The following is a 19,128-nucleotide window of genomic DNA, read 5'->3' as shown; positions in this document are numbered from 1 at the left end:
CATGAACCAAAGGTCAAAGTAAATTTGCTTTCAAAGTACGTAGATGTCAGCATACACAAACCTGAGATATATTTTCTGTGGGCAATCACAACAGAATCAATGAAAGAACACACCAACAAGAAGGACAAACAACCAATGTGGAAAAGGCAACAAACAGTGCAAATACAAAAATAAATAATAATAAATAAGCAATAAATATCGAGAACATGAGATGAAGAGTCCTTGAAAGTGAGTCTATGGGCTGTGGGATGGGGTGAGTGAGGTTATCCCCTCTGATTCAACAGACTGATGACTGGATTGGGGAACATGCCTTATGAGAAAAGGTTGAGTGAATCCGGCCTTTTCTCCTTGGAGCGAAGGAGAATGAGAGGTGACCTGATAGAGGTGTACAAGATGATGAGAGGCATTGATCGTGTGGATAGTCAGAGGCTTTTGCCCAGGGCTGAAATGTTTGCCACAAGAGGACACAGGTTTATGGTGCTGGGGAGTAGATACAGAGGAGATGTCAGGGGAAGTTTGTTACTCAGAGTGGTGAGTGCGTGGAATGGGTTGCCAGCAACAGTGGTGGAGAAGAATACAATAGGGTCTTTTAAGAGACTTTTGGATAGGTACATGGAGCTTAGTAAAATAGAGGGCTATGTGTAACCCTAGTAATTTCTAAGGTAGGGACATGTTTGGCACAGCTTTGTGGGCCGAAGGGCTTGTGTTGTGCTGTAGGTTTTCTATGTTTCTATAACTGTTTTTGAACCTGGTGGTGAAGGTCTTGAGGCCCCTGTACCTTTTCCTGATGGCAGCAATGAGAAGAGATCATGGCCCGGATGGTGGGAGTTCTGGATGATGGATGCTGCTTTCCTGTGAGAGCACTCCATGTAGATGTGTTCAATGGTGGGCAAGGCTATACCCAAGATGAATTGGACTGCTTCCATTACTTTATGCCAGCTTTTTCATGCAAGCACATTAGTGTTTCCATACCAGGCGATGATGCAACCAGTCAATATATATTCTCCACACACATCTATAGAAGTTTGTCTAGGTTTTTGATGACATACCAAATCTTTGCATACATCTGAGAAAGTAGAGGCACTATCATGCTTTCCTTTTAATGGCACTGTACTTCCTTAGAAGGTTGGCGTCATTCAATGTCTGTAGTGAGATGCTGAAGATGTTCTATAGGTCAGTTGTGGAGAGCGCCCTCTTCTTTGTGGTGGCATGTTGGGGAGGAAGCATTAAGAAGAGGGACGCCTCACGTCTTAATAAGCTGGTAAGGAAGGCAGGCTCTGTCGTGGGCAAAGTACTGGAGAGTATAACATCGGTAGCTGAGCGAAGGGCGCTGAGTAGGCTACGGTCAATTATGGAAAACCCTGAACATCCTCTACATAGCACCATCCAGAGACAGAGAAGCAGTTTCAGCGACAGGTTACTATCGATGCAATGCTCCTCAGACAGGATGAAGAGGTCAATACTCCCCAATGCCATTAGGCTTTACAATTCAACCGCCAGGAGTAAGATATGTTAAAGTGCCGGGGTTGATTGTATTTAATGTATTTAAGTAAACTACTTAAGAACTTTTTAAAAGCTATTATTAATGCTTTTTGAGAGAGTGATTTAGATGCATATCATATTTTTTACTGAGTTAAGTATTGTATGTAATTAGTTTTGCTACAACAAGTGTATGGGACATTGGAAAAAATGTTGAATTTCCCCATGGGGATGAATAAAGTATCTATCTATCTATCTATCTATCTTGCATGCCGGACCCAGGAGACATACTCTGAACTGATAATACCAAGAAATTTAAAGTTGCTGACCCACTCCACCTCTGATCCTCTGATGAGGACTGACTTATGGTCCTCCAGTGTCCTCCTCCTGAAATCAATAATTACCTACTTGGTCTTGCTGGCATTTGTGAGTGTTTGTTGTTGTGGCATCACTCAGCCAGTCTCCCTCCTATATACTGATTCGTCACCACCTTTGATTCAGCCAACGACAGTGTTGTCATCAGCAAATTTTAATAATATGGCATTGGAGCTATGCTTAGCCACGCAGTCATAAGTGTAAAAGGGTAGAGCAGGGAGCAACACACACAGCTTGTGGTGCATCAGTGCTAATGGAGGATGTGGAGGAGAAGTTGTTGCCAATCCAAACTGACTGGGGTCAGTAAATGAGAAAATCAAGAATCCTGTTCTGCAAGGAGGTACTGAGGCCTAGATCTTGAAACATACTGACTAGTTTTGATAGGATGATAGCACTGAATGCCAAGGTGTAGTCAATGAAGACCTTCCTGGTGTATGTATCTTTACTGTCCAACTGTTCTAGGGTTGAGTGAAGAGCCAATGAAATGTCATCTGCTATTGATCTCTTGTGATGGTAGGCAAATTGGAGTGGATCCAAGTTGCTTCTCAGCCAGGAGTTGATATGTTTCATCACCAACCTCTTGAAGCACTTCATCACAGTAGACACAGTGTTACGGTATGTAGTCATTGAGGCAGGTTACCACGTTCTTCTTCGGCACTTGTAAAATTGAAGCCTGCTTGAAGCAGCTGGGTACCTCAGTTTGTCAAGGTGAGAGGTTAAAGATATTGGTCTACTCGTTAGCCTATTGAGCAGCACAGGTCTTTAGTACCTGGTCAGGTACCCCGTCTGGGTCAGATGCTTTCCATGGGTTCACTCTCCTGAAGGATGCTTTCACGTTGGCCTCAGAGACTGAAATTACAGGGTTATTAGGAGTTCATGAAGGTGCCTCCGTGATCTGATGGTTAAAGCAAGCATTGAACGCATTGAGCTCATCTCGGAGCAAGGCTTTGTTGTCACCTATGTCACTTCGCTTACTTTGTAGACTGTGGACAAGCCCTGGACAACAGCTGAGCATCATTCAATGATTCAAGTTTGGTCTGGAATTGACACCGCATGTAAGGTTGCTTTTCAGAGATTGTACTTGGACCACGGGATCCCACTACCAAGCACATCTTTCACATCCCTCCTCTTTCTGCTTTCCGCAGGGATTGTTCCCTACGCAACTCCCTTGTCCATTCATCTCCCCCCATCCCTTCCCACCGATCTCCCTCCCGGCACTTATCCTTGCAAGCTGAACAATTGCTACACCTGCCCTTACACTTCCTCCCTCACCACCATTCAGGGCCCCAGACAGTCCTTCCAGGTGAAGCGACACTTCACCTGTGAGTCGGCTGGTGTGGTATACTGCGTCCGGTGCTCCCGGTGTGGCCTTTTATATATTGGTGAGATCCAATGCAGACTGGGAGACCATTTCACTGAACACCTACGCTCTGTCCGCCAGAGAAAGCAGGATCTCCCACTGGCCACACATTTTAATTCCACATCCCATTCCCATTCTGATATGTCTATCCATGGCCTCCTCTACTGTCAAGATGAAGCCACACTCAGGTTGGAGGAACAACACCTTATATACCGGCTGGGTAGCCTCCAACCTGATGGCATAAACATTGACTTCTCTAACTTCCGTTAATGCCCCTCCTCCCCTTCTTACCCCATCGCTGATATATTTAGGGTTTTTTCCCCCTCCTTTTTTTTCTTTCTCTCTCTCTGCCCATCACTCTGCCTGTTCTCCATCTCCCTCTGGTGCTCCCCTCCCCCTTTCTTTCTCCCTAGGCCTCCTGTCCCATGATCCTTTCCCTTCTCCAGCTCTGTATCCCTTTTGCCAATCACCTTTCCGACTCTCAATTCACCCCACCCCCTCCAGTCTTCTCCTATCATTTCGCATTTTCTCCTCCCCCTCCTACTTTCAAATCTCTTACTATCTTTCCTTTCAGTTAGTCCTGACGAAGTGTCTCGGCCGGAAACGTCGACAGCGCTTCTCCCTATAGATGCTGCCTGGCCTGCTGCGTTCCACCAGCATTTTGTGTGTGTTGATTGTACTTGGACCTCTGTGTTTTACTTGGTCACCAGACCTGAATGCCACTGATATGGCCTTAGCAGATTGCAGATTTCATATTTCATCCAGGGGTACTGCTTGGGGAAGACGCTGATTGATTTTGTAGCAACACACTCATCTGGAGTTCATAAAGTCCATGACAACGGTGAGTCCATTGCAAAGTCCATGACATCCTCTGATGAGTCCCCAAACACAGCCCAGTACACAGAATTGAAGCAATCCCATAGTTGTTCCTCTGCCTACCACGACCACCTCCTCGTCAGTCTTATCTCTGGTGCCTTGCTCTTTAGCCACTGCCTGTATGCAGGCAGAAGGAAAACAGACAAGTGATCAGATTTCCCGAAATACAGTCTAGGCATGGAACAATATGTAATCCTAATTATAGTATAGCAGTGTTCGAGTGTTGGGACCCCTGGTGCTGGAAGTGATACGTCGATGATGATTGGGAAAAGTTTTCTTCAAACAAGCCTGACTGAAGTTTGTGACAATGATTTGAAAGGCATTAGGGTAGACTGATGCAAGCACTCAGTAACTCAAGTGCCTCCTTAATGTCGGCTTTTGACAGTATGTAAATTATGGCCAAGATCATGGAGGAGATCCTGTCCGGCCTGCTGAGTTCCTCCAGCATTTTGTGTGAGTTGTTTATGGAGAACTCTCTTGGTAAGTAAAGCAGTCACACTTACTTATTAGATATTTCAGTTCGGAGTGCGACAAGACCGCTGCGTCCAAGCAGACCCTCATCTTCTGCCTTCTCTGAATCAGTAGTCCAGTCCATTCAGAGTATTGAGAAGCCCTCGGGTCATAGGGCCAAGATAATTGGCAATGGAATGAAAAGTGACATGAGGGGAAAAGGATTTTATGCAGTGAGAGGCTAGGGAGTAGTGAAGGCAGATTCAATTGCAACATTCAGAAGGAAGTTGGATAAACATCTGAAAGGAAAGAATTTTTTTCAGGACTGTGGGGAGGTAGATTTATTTTATGTAGATTCTGTACTGAAACCAATCTTCAATTCTAAGATATGTGACAAATGGTTATTCACATACATATACGAGAAGATATTTCCCACCCCAAAAATCAACAAATCTGACAGAAGGAAAGAAAGGAGAAAAGTTTGTTTGAAATCCAAAATGCCTTTCTCAGCATCTGACTTAAATATCACCTTCCTACTCCCAATCTGCTCTGATCACAGAATACTTGTTCACCAAATCTCACCACAGAAGTTGTTATGATTTCCCTTTCATCTTTGAGCCACGAAACTAATTCCAACCCAGACTGCTGAGAGGAAAACTTAATGTCACTGCAAACTGTATAAAAACATAAAAATCCTGAGACCAGTGTAAATGGGAAAGTGGAAGGATCTTATTAGTGGAGCAGACAGATCCAAAACACACTGTTCTGTAGCTTGTAAGACCAGGCTAGCAAATCAATATTGGATGGTGGGCCTTTGCAATTCAGGTCTGGGAAGCTGATAGTGAGGAGCTAGAGAAATGATGAAGAGAGTCATCATTAGAAGACAGAAATATGAGAATTAAGATAGTCCTCAGCATTGCTATGACTCCCAATCCTTTTAACTCACTCCTTAAGTCAAGATAAAGTCTTTCAACATGAAACCTATCACTCCACATAGACTTTTTGGCAGCTTTAAAGAAAGCCTTTGTTGAATCATAACACCATCTGGTGGACAACAATCAGCAACTAATCTCCAGGTAATGGATGTTTCAAAAGGTAGTGTGTGCGTTCAGCTCCAAAATGGTAACATTTAGGCCAAATCAGCATCGTACTCCAATTGACATTGTGACCACCTACTGTGCATGCCTCACAATTCCCTTTCTAATATGACGACTGGATTGTTTTCCTTCCTAAATCTACATGAGACATATTCAAGCATATTCAAGCATGTAAGGAATCTGGCAATTAGCAGTTGATATCTTCAACTGTGAAAATTTCATAGAGAAAAGAGGAATAAAAAAGAAAAATTTTATCTATGAATTGGATGACAAAAATGGCAGATCTTAGGATTTAGACAGATCTCCTAAAAGGGAATATTGTTTGGTAAATTTTAAGGATTATTCTTTGACTCCTTTCACACATTCTTGAAACCAAGGTCGTAGTGAATAATTCAATCAACTTTTTAACCGTAGATCAAGGGGAGATGGAACATTAATGTGAGCTGAATCAATATGGCAAACCAATAGTTTTCATTTATATGGTGTAATTAAATGGCAGTTGCTTTATAAAGAGGACAATGAAGCAAAGCCATCAGAAAATGAGAGGAAAGTGAGAGATGACTAATTTTAGGATTAATCGATTAGACAGCTTCTGATGGTAATTAGAAATGTAACAAGTTCTGGAGGAGAATTCCAAAGCGAAAAGTCATATTGTTAAAGCTTCAAGTGCAGAGGTGAAGCAGGAGAAAGACGAGACAAGGACAGAAAGAACAGGAGATTTTCTTGTAATGGTTGACAATTAGGCTGAATGTTCCCTTTGAGATCAGGGTTCTAATGATCTCCTCTCCTTCCTGCCTCTGCCACTCCAGTGGTCCTGTCAGGGGACTGTTAATAGTCTCAGCACGATACCACAAGCAACCATTGTGTATTTGTATGCTTGCCATCTAAAGCTCCTAATTACAATGTGTAAAGAATTCAGCGTTGCTCTCAACAGATCCTTGTGCTAATAGTGTTTGTTCAATATGCTTTAAATAAACAGTAACAATTACACAGCCTCAAAGGAAGACTGATGTAACCTCAGGAAATCACCAGAGTGAGAGAAGATTTAGTGGCATGTGTGTCGCTAAATCTCTCTTCACAGGGGGCAGTGATGACTTCTCCACTCTGGAGAGTCTATTAATCAGGCAGGATTAACTTATCAGCCTTGACACCAATCTTTTAGGAAGAAGATACTAGTTACATTTAGTTTTTCTAGATTTTCTGCCCTTGTATTTCTCATGGGACGATGTCTCGCTGGTAACAGTTCTAATGTTGTCTACACCTTCGTTGCGCAGTGTGCAGATAAATGTCATTCACATGAGAACTCAGATGATCATTGCCAGCAGAGTGTTATCATCATGGACCCCACCGACAAACCCAAATCAGCTCTCAAATAATGTCTTTGAACAGCAACGGGAATAAGATCTGCCACTTGATTTCTGCACCTTCACTCAGCATGGAACAATTTCCACCTAACCTCTCAGATCAAGTTGTCTCAGAGTCAAACCTGTAATTTTTCTGAAATTAATGACTCAGCAGGAGATGTTTTTACCCAGTGACATATCAATAAGGACCAACTAATAAAAATGGACTTAAAGTGCAGATCTCAAAAAGTAATCTGATCCATATTGCATTATGATGTGTTACATTGTGTGACCGAGGTCGATACTGCTCTTGAATGAGTCAGCTTCTGCTCACTTTCTGAGTCCAGATAATTTGCAAACTTTGAGCATACTCAGACAAAAACGTTATCCTCTCATTCACTGCACACCCATTGGAGAGGAATTCACTTTGCAAGCTGCAGGCTTCTTGGCTTTTAGAGTATCGCATTCATCCTGACTTCATGTAATAAAAACTATGCCTTTTTTTGGATATACAACAGATGTAACCAGCAAATACTTAAAAATCAATGCACTACTGCCAATGTGTTTTTGTTACATTGGATATTTATCAACTCTTCACATTCAAATGAGAATTGAACGAAATTAATTTGTCAATGGAGCTCCGAGTATTTTGTGCTGTTCAGAGAACAAGACTGGAAAACCTGAAGTGAATCATTGTTGGTATATTTTGATGCCAATTCTATACAGACTTGCACTGAACTTCTCACAAAGAAAATCAAATCTTCTTGCCAGATCTTATTAGAGACTAACCCCAAATTTTGAGCAAAGATCTGGATTCATTAGCTGTAGGGAATACTTGACAAATTTCTATAGAAGTGTGGGGGAGAGTATATTGACTAGCTGCAGTACAGCCTGGTATGGAAACACTAATACCTTTGAACAGAAGATCCCACAAAAAGTACTGGATATGGCCCAGACCACCAGGGGTAAAACCCTCACACCCTTGAGCACATCTACACAGAGTGTTGTCTCAGGAAAACAGCATCCATCATCAGGGACCCCCACCACCCAGATCATGCTCTCTTCTCACAGATACCATCAGGAAGAAGGTACAGAAGCCCCAGAACTCACACCATCAGGTTCATGAATTGTTACTACCCCTCAACCAACAGGCTCCCGAACTAAAGGGGATAACTTCACTCAATTTCACTTGCTCTATCACTGAACTATTACCACAACCTAGGGCCTCACTTTCAAGGACTCTTCATCTCATGTTCTCGATATGTATTACTTATTATTATTATTATTATTATTATTATTATTGTTATTATTATTATTATTATTATTATTATTATTATTATTTATTTTTATTTATTTCTTTTTGTATTTGCAGAGTTGGTAGTCTGATTATCTGCCCTATTGGTGCAGTCTTTCATTGATCCTATTATGATTACTGGATTTATTGTGTATGCCTGCAAGAAAATGAATCTCAGGGTTGTATATGATGACATATATGTACTTTGATAATAAATTTACTTTGAACTTTGTACGACATTATCTGCAGCTGCAAAAGTTTGTTCTAGCTAGGATGATCTTAGTTTTACATTGGTCAGAGGAAGTTCAGTCCAGGAAATGTTAATGGCAAAGTCACAAGGGTAGATCATGTCTAATGTCATTACTCAGAATATCCAGTGTTATCTTAAACATGGTATCTACACCAGTACTGCACTGAATTGTCAGTTTTGTACAATAAATCAAAAAAAGCAGAGATGACAGTGACCACTCTTGCTGTCAAAGCATTAAGGAACTTTGTTAAAACTGAAGTCAAGGAGCTTGAGAGGAAAAATGTTATAATTCTTGGAACCATACTTTGTACATTGCATAGTGGTTGTGATTGTTAAACGTCAATCATCTCAGCTCCCAGACACCACTGCAAGAGTTCTTCAAAGTAGTAAATCAGAAACAATATTTATGTCATAAAAGTGGCAATCCATTAACGAGAGACTCAGTGGCTCTACTATTACAAAGTACTCCACCACTAACTTACTGAAGGTCATTATTGATCAAAAATTCATCTAAGTTAACCACATAAATACAATGACCAGTGTAGGAGATTGAAAACTAGCAAATAGCTCATCTGAAATACAAAAGATTCTGCAGATGCTGGAAATCTAGAGAAACACATGCAAAATGCAGGAGTTACTCAGCAAGTCAGGCAGCTTCAATGGATATGAATAAACAGATGCCAGATGCATCTGTTTATTCTGGACTGGACTGGAAGATGCCAGAATAAACAGGTGGAGGAAGGGAAGGAGGACCAGTTAGAAGGTGATAGGTGAAGACAGGGGGATGGGAAAGGTAAAGCGGCTGAGAAGAAAGATTCTGATAGGAGAAGAGATTGGACCATGGAAAAGGTCCTCCTGAACACCAGGGAGAAATAATAGGCAGGTGAGGGTAAGAGGTTAAAAAGTCAGAGTGGGGAATAGAAGAAGCAGGAAGGGGAAGGGAAAAATTTATCAGCAGGAGAAATCTATGTTCATGCAATCAGGTTGCTGACTCTCAAAAAGCCACAACACAGCAAGGAGGTGTAATTTTCTCCATTTGTTTGAAAGAGTGCAGCACCAACAAGACTTAAGAAGCTTAGACATAATCCTCTCGATTGCTGTTGCTTGTGGCTGAAATTCCTTAAACTCCAGCATTTTAGGAGTATTCTGAAAACATATGAACAAATTAATTAGGAGAAGTAGGCCATTCAGCCCCTCAGCCCGCTCTATCATTTGATTAGAAGATGACTGATTCCATTATTACCTCATTGCTGCATTCCTTCCTACGCCAATTATTTGTACCCCTTGCTTATCCAATATCTATCCACATCTGCCTTAGACATAGTCAAAAACACAGATTCCATTCCTGTCTGAGGATTATCTCTTTTCCCAAGAGAGAAAAAAAAGATTTTACATCTCCACTTCCTGTAATTGGTAATTTCCGATTTTTAAGCGTTGATGTCCCATAAAAGGAACAATCCTCTCCACGTATATCCTGTCAGGATCCCTGAAGAGTCACCATCAAGTCACCAAAATCTTAACTAAACTACTTCCAATATATTATCATCTTTCTTTAAGCAAGGAAACCAATATTCTAGACAGTACTGTACAAAGAAGCATAATCTTCCTACATTTGCATTAAATTACTCTAGAAATAAACAATAACATTTCACTACCTGTAATTGATAATTGGTTGTTAATTGTCACATATACAGAGATACAGTCAAAAGTACTGTTTTGCAAGCCATCCAAATAGATCACACTAAACATAAATTCATCGAGGACAAAAGGAAAAGCAATATTAGAATGCAGTTAGAAATTAAGGTGTAACCAGCATGACAAGGTAGATTGAGAGATCAAGAGTTCATCTATATTGTGTAAGAGGTCCATTCAGCCATTTTATAACTATGGGCTTCAAGCTGTCTTTGGAAGTGGTGGTACACATTTTGAAGCTTTTGTATCTTCTGCCTGATGGAAGGGAGGAGAAGGGAGCTTGACTGAGAGATTATTCTGACCACTTTACCAAATCAGTGAGAAAAATAGACAGAGTCTATGGAAGAGAGGTTAGTTTCCATGATATTCTGAGCTGTGTCCACAACACTCTGCAGCTTTATGCAGCCGTTGGAAGACAAGTTGCTATACTAAACTGTGATATGTCCAAATAAGATGTTTTCAGTAGTGCATCTATAAAAATTGGTGAGGGTTATTGGTGACATGCCAGATATTCTTGGCCTTTTAGGAAGTAGAGGTGCTGGTGTGTTTTCCTGGCCATGGTATCTACATGATTCAACAAGAACATGCGACTGGTGAGATTTACATATAGGAACCTGAAGCTCTCAAACATCTTTACATCAATACAGGCAGGGGCATGTACTCCCTCGAGGTCAATTGCCAGTTCTTTTGTTTTCTTTTATTTTGCAGACATAGCGAGAAAGATTATTATCTTGACACCATGTCACTAGATTCTCTGTCTCCTTCCAGTGCTTTATCTCACTGTTGTTTAAGATCTGGCCCATTATGGTGGTGTCAGAATCTGGCCATGAGTACATGGGGACTAAAATAGGGGACCAAGGACACGGCCTTGTGGTGCATCGGTGTTGCGAGTACTCATATTGGAAGTGTTCAGTCATATCATTCATACCCTCTCCATACTGGCCATTGTAGATTGTGCACTGCACTTGTACACACAAATCCTTTTACATTTCAGAGCATTTATTGAATATGATACTTTTTAATCTTTCCTGCCTAAATAGACTACGGTACTTCACATTGTATTCAATTAGAAAGTTATCTGCCCACATGGTTACTTTCCTTTGTGGTCTCCTTATGTCTTTGCCACGACTTAATTTTTTGCCATTCTTTGAGCTCTCAGCAAATTTAATGAAGTTACCTTTAGAGCCTTTATCCAGCTCATTTATACAAACTGTATATACTGTCATTCCTTCTTCAATAGAAGGACAGTGGCTTTGCAAGAAGGTGACTCACCTTCTTCTCAGTGATGTTGAGGAATAAAGGCTCAGCATGCCATAGAGCCAAAATCCTTTAATGTAACTAAAAATAGAAGTGTAAGAAACTGACATTAAATAAAAGGCTGTTCTATGCACTTATTTACATGCAATAATATATGCATATTATTTGTTACCATTATCCTGTCGTCCAGTAAAATATAAGACAGAACTCAAATTGTATGTCTCTTCCAGCAATACCTGTTCTTGACCTGCAGAAGTGATAATATTCCCAGTTCTAAGGAAAATCACTTTGGCTCAGTAACTGTCCTCAAAATAGTGCACATTGGGTAGCATTTGTCTCAAAAATCCAGAATTTCTAGAAGATTTTCATTACATTTTGTAGAGTTCCAGCAATGGAATGTGTACATTTCAGTTCCCCAGAATAATTGGGCTGATCTATCAATATTTTTCTACTCTGAAGAGCTAGAGTTTGCAGCAGAGCATTCAGGCACATTTGTCGATATCTAATTCTTAATAAACTTCAATGTTTTAATGTATTGGTCAGGAATGTGTTTATATTTAACCTTGGGTTGCAACTTAAAACAGTACCTTCTTCCTTTGCCATTTCAGCTCTGCAGGAAACATCCTGTTTATAATTTCAGCACTGACCACCCTTGAATTAAAACTTTACAAACACTAGCAAAGAGAGGATCTTCCAAAAGCCAAATACTCCAGCTGTTCATGCTTCAAGTATCATGGGGGAGAAGGGATGATTAGTACAAGAGAGCAGGTGAAGGTGAAAGGGGCTAGTGAAGGAGGAAGACCCCCACTGTCTTGAGAGATATATGCACACCAAGCAGCTTTTGTTTTCTCAGCTTAATAACATACATCAAATGAAACCTCAAGCTTAACAGAAAAGCTACTTAGATTTGCTGTGGTCAAGTTTAGTTGTGAAAATTATACCTTAATCGGTCCTGCTCCGGAAGATATCATGGCAGCAAGTTTCTTCGTTTATTAGCTGTTTTTAGCCACATGCCTTCCTAAAGATAATTCCACGTCTTGTTCACATTACAGCATAATTAGCCAGCTGACTCCTTGCTTAGGATATTTTGCATGAGTTGACAGGCATTTCCTTGCAAGGTGAGTTCACACAGAGATGAGTCAGCTGAGGAGCAGCACGGCTTCAGAATGTGATCATTTACAAAAACAACAGTATTACTGATTCAGTTTTTCAGGTAATTTGCATGAATCTGTGCCCAGCATGTGCAACTAATATCCATGTAATTCCTTGGCAATGATTGACTCTTATCCCAAATTATGCTGAATTATTTTTCTGCCCAATTTTCTCCTCTCGACTGACAGCAATATGATTTTGCAATTGCCTGCTAACCTTCATCTGGAATCCATTCTGCACCTGCAGCCTGGTGGCCAAGTGCCAGTGAGGCCAATCCCCAGAATGGATCATGGATCCCTCTGAGAATAGCCTTACCTGTTTCATCCCTGCACATCACTGGCTGGTTAACCAAGGGGAACATCCAGTCCACACTTTTCCTCACCACACTCCTCTTCAAAAACTTCATCAAGGCAGCCGTCAATCCCAGGGGATCATAGGTTTGTGCCTCTGGTGGACTGTGTCCTCTCCAGGGTGCAAGAATGGGCAGGAAGATTTGAAGAACCTGGTGTTGCCCATGCAACGGGATCCCCCTCTCCACATCACTGATGTAGTCCAAGGGAAGGCCAAGCGCTGATACAGCCTGGCACTAATGCCATTGTGGAGGTTGCCAGAGTGAAGTCGTAAACAACATCAAACTGCCTTAGGGACCCCAGCTCCGGATTTGTCCTCAGGGTTTACTCTCGAAGCCTTTCCCATGGGTGGGTACAGCCACAAGGCAGCAGAGGTTTAAAATCAGAGCTTTTCTTCTCCTAGTCAGGCTGCCGTCCAAGGCTGATGAGCCCCACCTGCCCAAAGCAACTGGTTAACTGGTTTTGAGGTGCCAGCGGTCCGCCTTTGTTCCTTCTCGTCAATAGAAACAGTTCCGCTGGGCCTAGTAGCTAAACCACACATGAAGGCCAAGAGTTGGATTTGGTTGTCAGAGGCTGTTAGAGTTGCACACCATTTAAAACACTTTATAGGTAGTGGGAGCTTATCCCCACTACCACCCCCAGCTGTGACAATCTTAGGACCCTTAAAATGGTCTACAATTCCCAACTGTTTACAGGCTATCCCTATTCTAGATCCAATTTGAATCTGAATTTTACACTCAGTTTCATAGCTGAGCTCAGCAAGGTATTGGGCTGTGGGAAGAGAAGTGGAGATCAGTGAACCGTCTGCAGAAATGAATCAAGGAACACACATATACAGCTGTTGTTCAGAACTACGGAATGAGAAGGACGTTACTGCTAGGATGGGCCTTACAGCAGAGAGTGATAAGGAACATAATTGATCACATTCTCACAGATTCAGTTGAAGTTGAGTTGAAGTCATTGGCATGAGAAATTCTGGCACAGTTAAGGTTAAGACAAAGTCCTGCCTTCATAATTACTCACCATCAGGGCAGATCCTGCAGCTCTAGCATGATCAACATGGGGCACCATTATCTGGATCTGTATTAAGATTGTACTACAACAGAACTGGTAAAGTCCTCAATTTATCAATACACTCAAGTCAGAAGCTCAAACAGTTTCAAGAAGGAGTGTAGAAGGACATGTGCAGTGAACCACCAGGTTTGTCATATGAATCTCAAAATCTAAGAAAATATATCTCAAGTTTGTATATGGTGACATAATTGTACTTTGATAATAAATTTACATTAAAGTCTGAACTTTTTTGAAGTGGAGGAGGAAATTCCATCCCAGTCCTCAAAAATAAGGAACTCATTACAGTGTGGCAAAATATTTAAAGTTTTTTTAACCAAAATTACTGAGTAAATGATCCTCCTGGTCCACCCCTGAGAAAGACAATCCGTAGATAACCTGACATGAAGAAATAATTGAATAAACTGGATAGATGATTCAGGGATACTACTAGATATTTGAACTTCTAATCACCCTGTCAATAACAGTTAAAAAAACATAGAACTAACCACCATTCCAACGAACAACTAACCAAACAAGAACTAGACACTCCTCCAAACAATTGTTAACCAAACATGAACAGTTACTTATCCAATGAATAGTTAACCAAACCAAGAACTACCCATCTCTCCAGCAAACCTAGCCAACCGTCCAACCAATAGTTAACCAAGCTAAGATCTAATCGTGGATCCAACTAAACTCTTCCATTGCAAATATAACAAATCCAACCTTAGTATGTTCTTCTCTCACTGTCACCAGAACACAATTTAAAACTCAGTACCTGACAGCACCATAGAAATAATATCACCACAAAAATTTCAGGCATCAGAAAGACAACCCACTTCAACCATCATGACGGTAATCAGGTGTGGATAAATTTAATGGCTTTCCCAGTTACATTCATATTGCATGAAACAATACCTGCCGTCCTAGCTGCTTATCATTGAGATGTATGGAGATTATTATTCTGACAAATCTTAATGTTATAAACATTTACTATTTGAATATTTTATCAGTTACATTTCTTCTGTCACCTGGCTAGTCTATAAACTTGTATTTTACATTCATAATAGAAATATGTGGGTGGTCAACATCTGCATTAAAGCTGTTCTGACCTATAATTGCCTGCGGTCTATAAAATAGAGAGCACATTTTTGTTTGATACTGTACAAGTCATTTGTGACTCACTGTCAGTAAATGTACATGTGGAATATTCCTTGAGTGAGAATGATTGTTTCAATTCTATCAATTAGTCTTTAACTTGTGTCTTCTGTTACTCATGGTTCTATACACATATAGAAAAGTCTTCAAGAGAAAATTATTTACTCCTTCAAAATTTCTCAAGTTCAAGTTTATTTTCATTTCAACAGCATGTATGTATATCACTAAACAAAACAATGTTCCTCCAAGGTGCACAACACAGTACATATAACTCACACACACAATACATAAAGTAATATTACCACAAATAAATTAATAAATAATAAGGTGGATTTACGACACAAGATAAAAAGTGAACGGTAAAACACTACTGGTGCTTCATATGTGGCGAGACCTGCGTGGCGGCAGAGAGTTCTGCAGTCTCATGGCCTGGGGGGAAGAGTAGAAGCTGTTTCCCATCCTAACAGTCCTTGTCCTAATGCTATGGTACCTCCTGCCTGATGGTTGGATGGATGGGAGGGGTCAGTGACAATGCTAATGGCCCTGAGCACTCCAGAAAAATATCACTGATAGGTAGAAGAGAGACCCCAATGATCCTCTCAGCTGAACATGCAATCATTCCTAGGGCCCTCTAGTCAGATTCCATGCAATTCCCATATCAGACAGTGATGCAGCTGGTTAGGGCACTCTCAATGGTGACCCTAGTAAAATTGGTTAGATTGGGGGGTGTGGGGGAGCCTCACTTGCCTCAGTCTCCTCAAGAAGTGGATACATATCTGTGTTTTCTTGACTACAGAGGTGGTGTTTAGGGACCAGGTGAGATTATCTGTTATGCACACTCCCAGAAACTTAGTGCTCCTAATTTAGAGGTCCACAGAGGAGCCATTTATGTGCAATGAGGAGTAGTCAGCCTGCATCTTCCTAAAGTCCACAGTCTTCTCTTTAGTCTTGTTCATGTTGAGACTCAAGTTGTTGTGCTTGCACCATTCAAACAGCAGCTCTCTGTCCTCTCTGCACACCATCTTGTAGTCATTCTTGATGAGGCCAACCACTGTTGTATCATCAGCGAATTTGCTGATGTGGTTTGAACTGGATCTAGCAGTACAGTCATGCATCAGCAACGCAAACAGCAGTGGGCTGGGTACACAGTCCAGGGAGGTGCTGATGCTCAGCATGATAGAGCTGGACCAACTGACTGTCATCTTACTGTCAAGAAGATCAAAAACCAGTTACTGAGGAAGGTGTTGAGACCCAAAAGGACAAAGAGGACAATTTATCAACTGGCTTCTGAGGGATAATTCATCAAAAATTTCTTCAAAATTACAAGTGAAGCAATGTTGCTAGTTTCATGAATGCCTTGGTAACTGGCGATAGCAATTCCCAGTCTTATTTCTTTATTCATTTATAATCTTAAGTAACAACTGGAAGCATTATTTCCTTTTCAAATGACGTTACACTCTCTGATACTGCCTCAGTCAGTGTGAAAATGCTATGTGTCTGTTCATGTGGTTTCAATTCAACAATTAATGGAAACAATTTGGGTTGAGCTTTAGCAAGATTTTTCTATCTTCTGTTGTGATTTCTGCAGGAGATCTTAATACACTGAGTAAAAGTGGCTATTAAGTCACTTAGGACACTTCACCTGCAATTATCTTGATTTCTAGTTGTGTAACCTCCACAGTGATTCAAGATAAACTTTGGACTAATTTTCTTCATAAAATTTTCAAAACATCTTAACTATTTTTTTAATATTCCCTAGTCAAATAAAAGAATCCATTCACTCAGGCAATTCTTCAAAACTGTAGTGACTAATTCCAAGAATCTTTGTTGCATTTCTTCCATGGCTCTGACATCTTCCCTGTTCATTCAGCAGCACACAGGATAAGTAGGGTAATCTTAGACCTGTTCAACAAGTTTACTCACCCATCAGCCAATGATCCAGTGCAAGACTGCTGCAGATTACCCCCATGGCCACTTTATTAGGTACCTCTGTACACACGTCTGTTAATGCAATTATCTAACCAGCCAATTGCAGCAGCTCATTGCATAAAAGCACGCAGACATGGCCAATAGGTTCAGTTGTTGTTTAGACAATATATCAGAATGGGGAAGAAATGTGACCTAAGTGACTTTGACCATGGAAAGACTGTTGGTGTCAGATGGGGTGGTTTAAACATCTCAGAAACTGCTGATCTCCTGGGATTTTCATGCACAACAGTCTCTGGAGTTTACAGAAAAGGTACAAAAAACAAAAAAGCATCCAGTTAGCAGCAGTTCTGTGGGAGAAAACACATTGTTAATGAGGGAGGTCAGGGGAGAAGGCCAGACTGATTCAAGCTGACAGGAAGATAACAGTAACACGAATAACCACAAGCTACAATGATGGTATGCAGAAGAACCTCCCTGAATGCATACGACTTAGAACCATAAAGTGGATGGGTTACAGCAGCAGAACACCACCAACATACAATACCTGAACAATAACAATACCTATGACAAACTAATGTTCATTGATTACAGCTCATAGTTCAACATCATCATATCCTCAGTACAAACAAGCTCCAAAACGTGGGCCTTTGTATCTCCCTTTGCAACTGGATCCTTGATCTCCTCATCGGGAGACCATGGTCAGTACAGATCAGAAATAACATCTCCTCATTCCTGACAAGAAACACACGCACACCTCAAAGATGCATGCTTAGCCCGCTGCTCTGTTCTCCCCACACACATGACTATGTGGCTAGGCTAGGCATAGATCAAACGGCATCTATAAATTTGCCAATCGTTATTGGCAGAGTTTCAGATGGTGATAAGGAGGTGAAATAGATCAGCTGGTTAAGAGGTGTTGCAACAACAATCTTGCTCTCAATGTCAATAAGATCAAGGAGTTGATTGTGGACCAGGAAGGGAAAGTCGTGGGAACACATACCAGTCCTCATCAAGGGATCATCAGTGGAAAAGGTGAGCAGTTTCAAGTTCCTGGGCATCAACATGAAGTTATTAGACTATGAGACATAGGAGCAGAATTAGGCCATTCAGCCATTGAGTCTGCTCTACCGTTCCATCATGGCTGATTTATTATCCCTCTCAACACCATTTTCCTGCCTTCTCACCGTAACCTTGGATGCACTTATTAATCAAGAACTTATCAACCTCAACTTTAAATAGACCCAATAAATTGGCCTGTACAGCCATCTTTGACAAAGAATTCTACAGATTCTCCACCCTCTGGCTAAGGAAATGCTGCCTCAGCTCTGTTCTAAATGGACATCCCTCAGTTCTGAGGTTGTGCCCTCTAGCTCGAGTCTCCCCTACGACAGAAAACATCCTCTCCACATTCACTCTATGCAGACCTTTCAATATTCAATATGCTTCAATGAGATACACCCTCATTCTTCTAAACTCCTTTCACGCCTTTATTCCTTCTGCCAAAGTGCATGACCATGCTCTTCTCTATATTAAATTCCATCTGTCACCTCTTTGCCCATTCCCCCATCCCCTCTAAATCCTTCTGCAGATTCCCTGCTTCCTCAACACTACCTGCCCTTCCATCTATCTTCCTATTTTCTGCAAACTTGGCCCAAAACCCATCCATTTCTTCAGCCAGATCATTGACATACAAAGAGAAAAGAAATGGTTCCAACACTGACCCCTGCAGCACACCACATCCCTAGCAGCCAACCAGACAAGGCCCCCTTTATTTCCACCCTTTGATTCCTGCCAGTCAGACAATCTTTTATCCATTCTAGTACCTTTGCCATAATACCATGGGCTCTTATTTGTTAAGCAGACTCATGTGTGGCGCCTTGTCAAAGGCCTCTGAAAATCCAAATAGACTCTCCTTTGTCTATCCTGCCTGTTATTTCCTCAAAAAATTCCAACAGATTTCTCAGACAAGATTTCCCCTTCAGAAAACCATGCTGACTCCAGCCTATTTCATCA

Source organism: Hemitrygon akajei, chromosome 10, assembly GCF_048418815.1.
Source record: "Hemitrygon akajei chromosome 10, sHemAka1.3, whole genome shotgun sequence".
NCBI lineage: Eukaryota > Metazoa > Chordata > Chondrichthyes > Myliobatiformes > Dasyatidae > Hemitrygon > Hemitrygon akajei.
The sequence above is the reverse complement of the archived record's forward strand: the minus strand, read 5'-3'. Positions refer to the sequence as shown.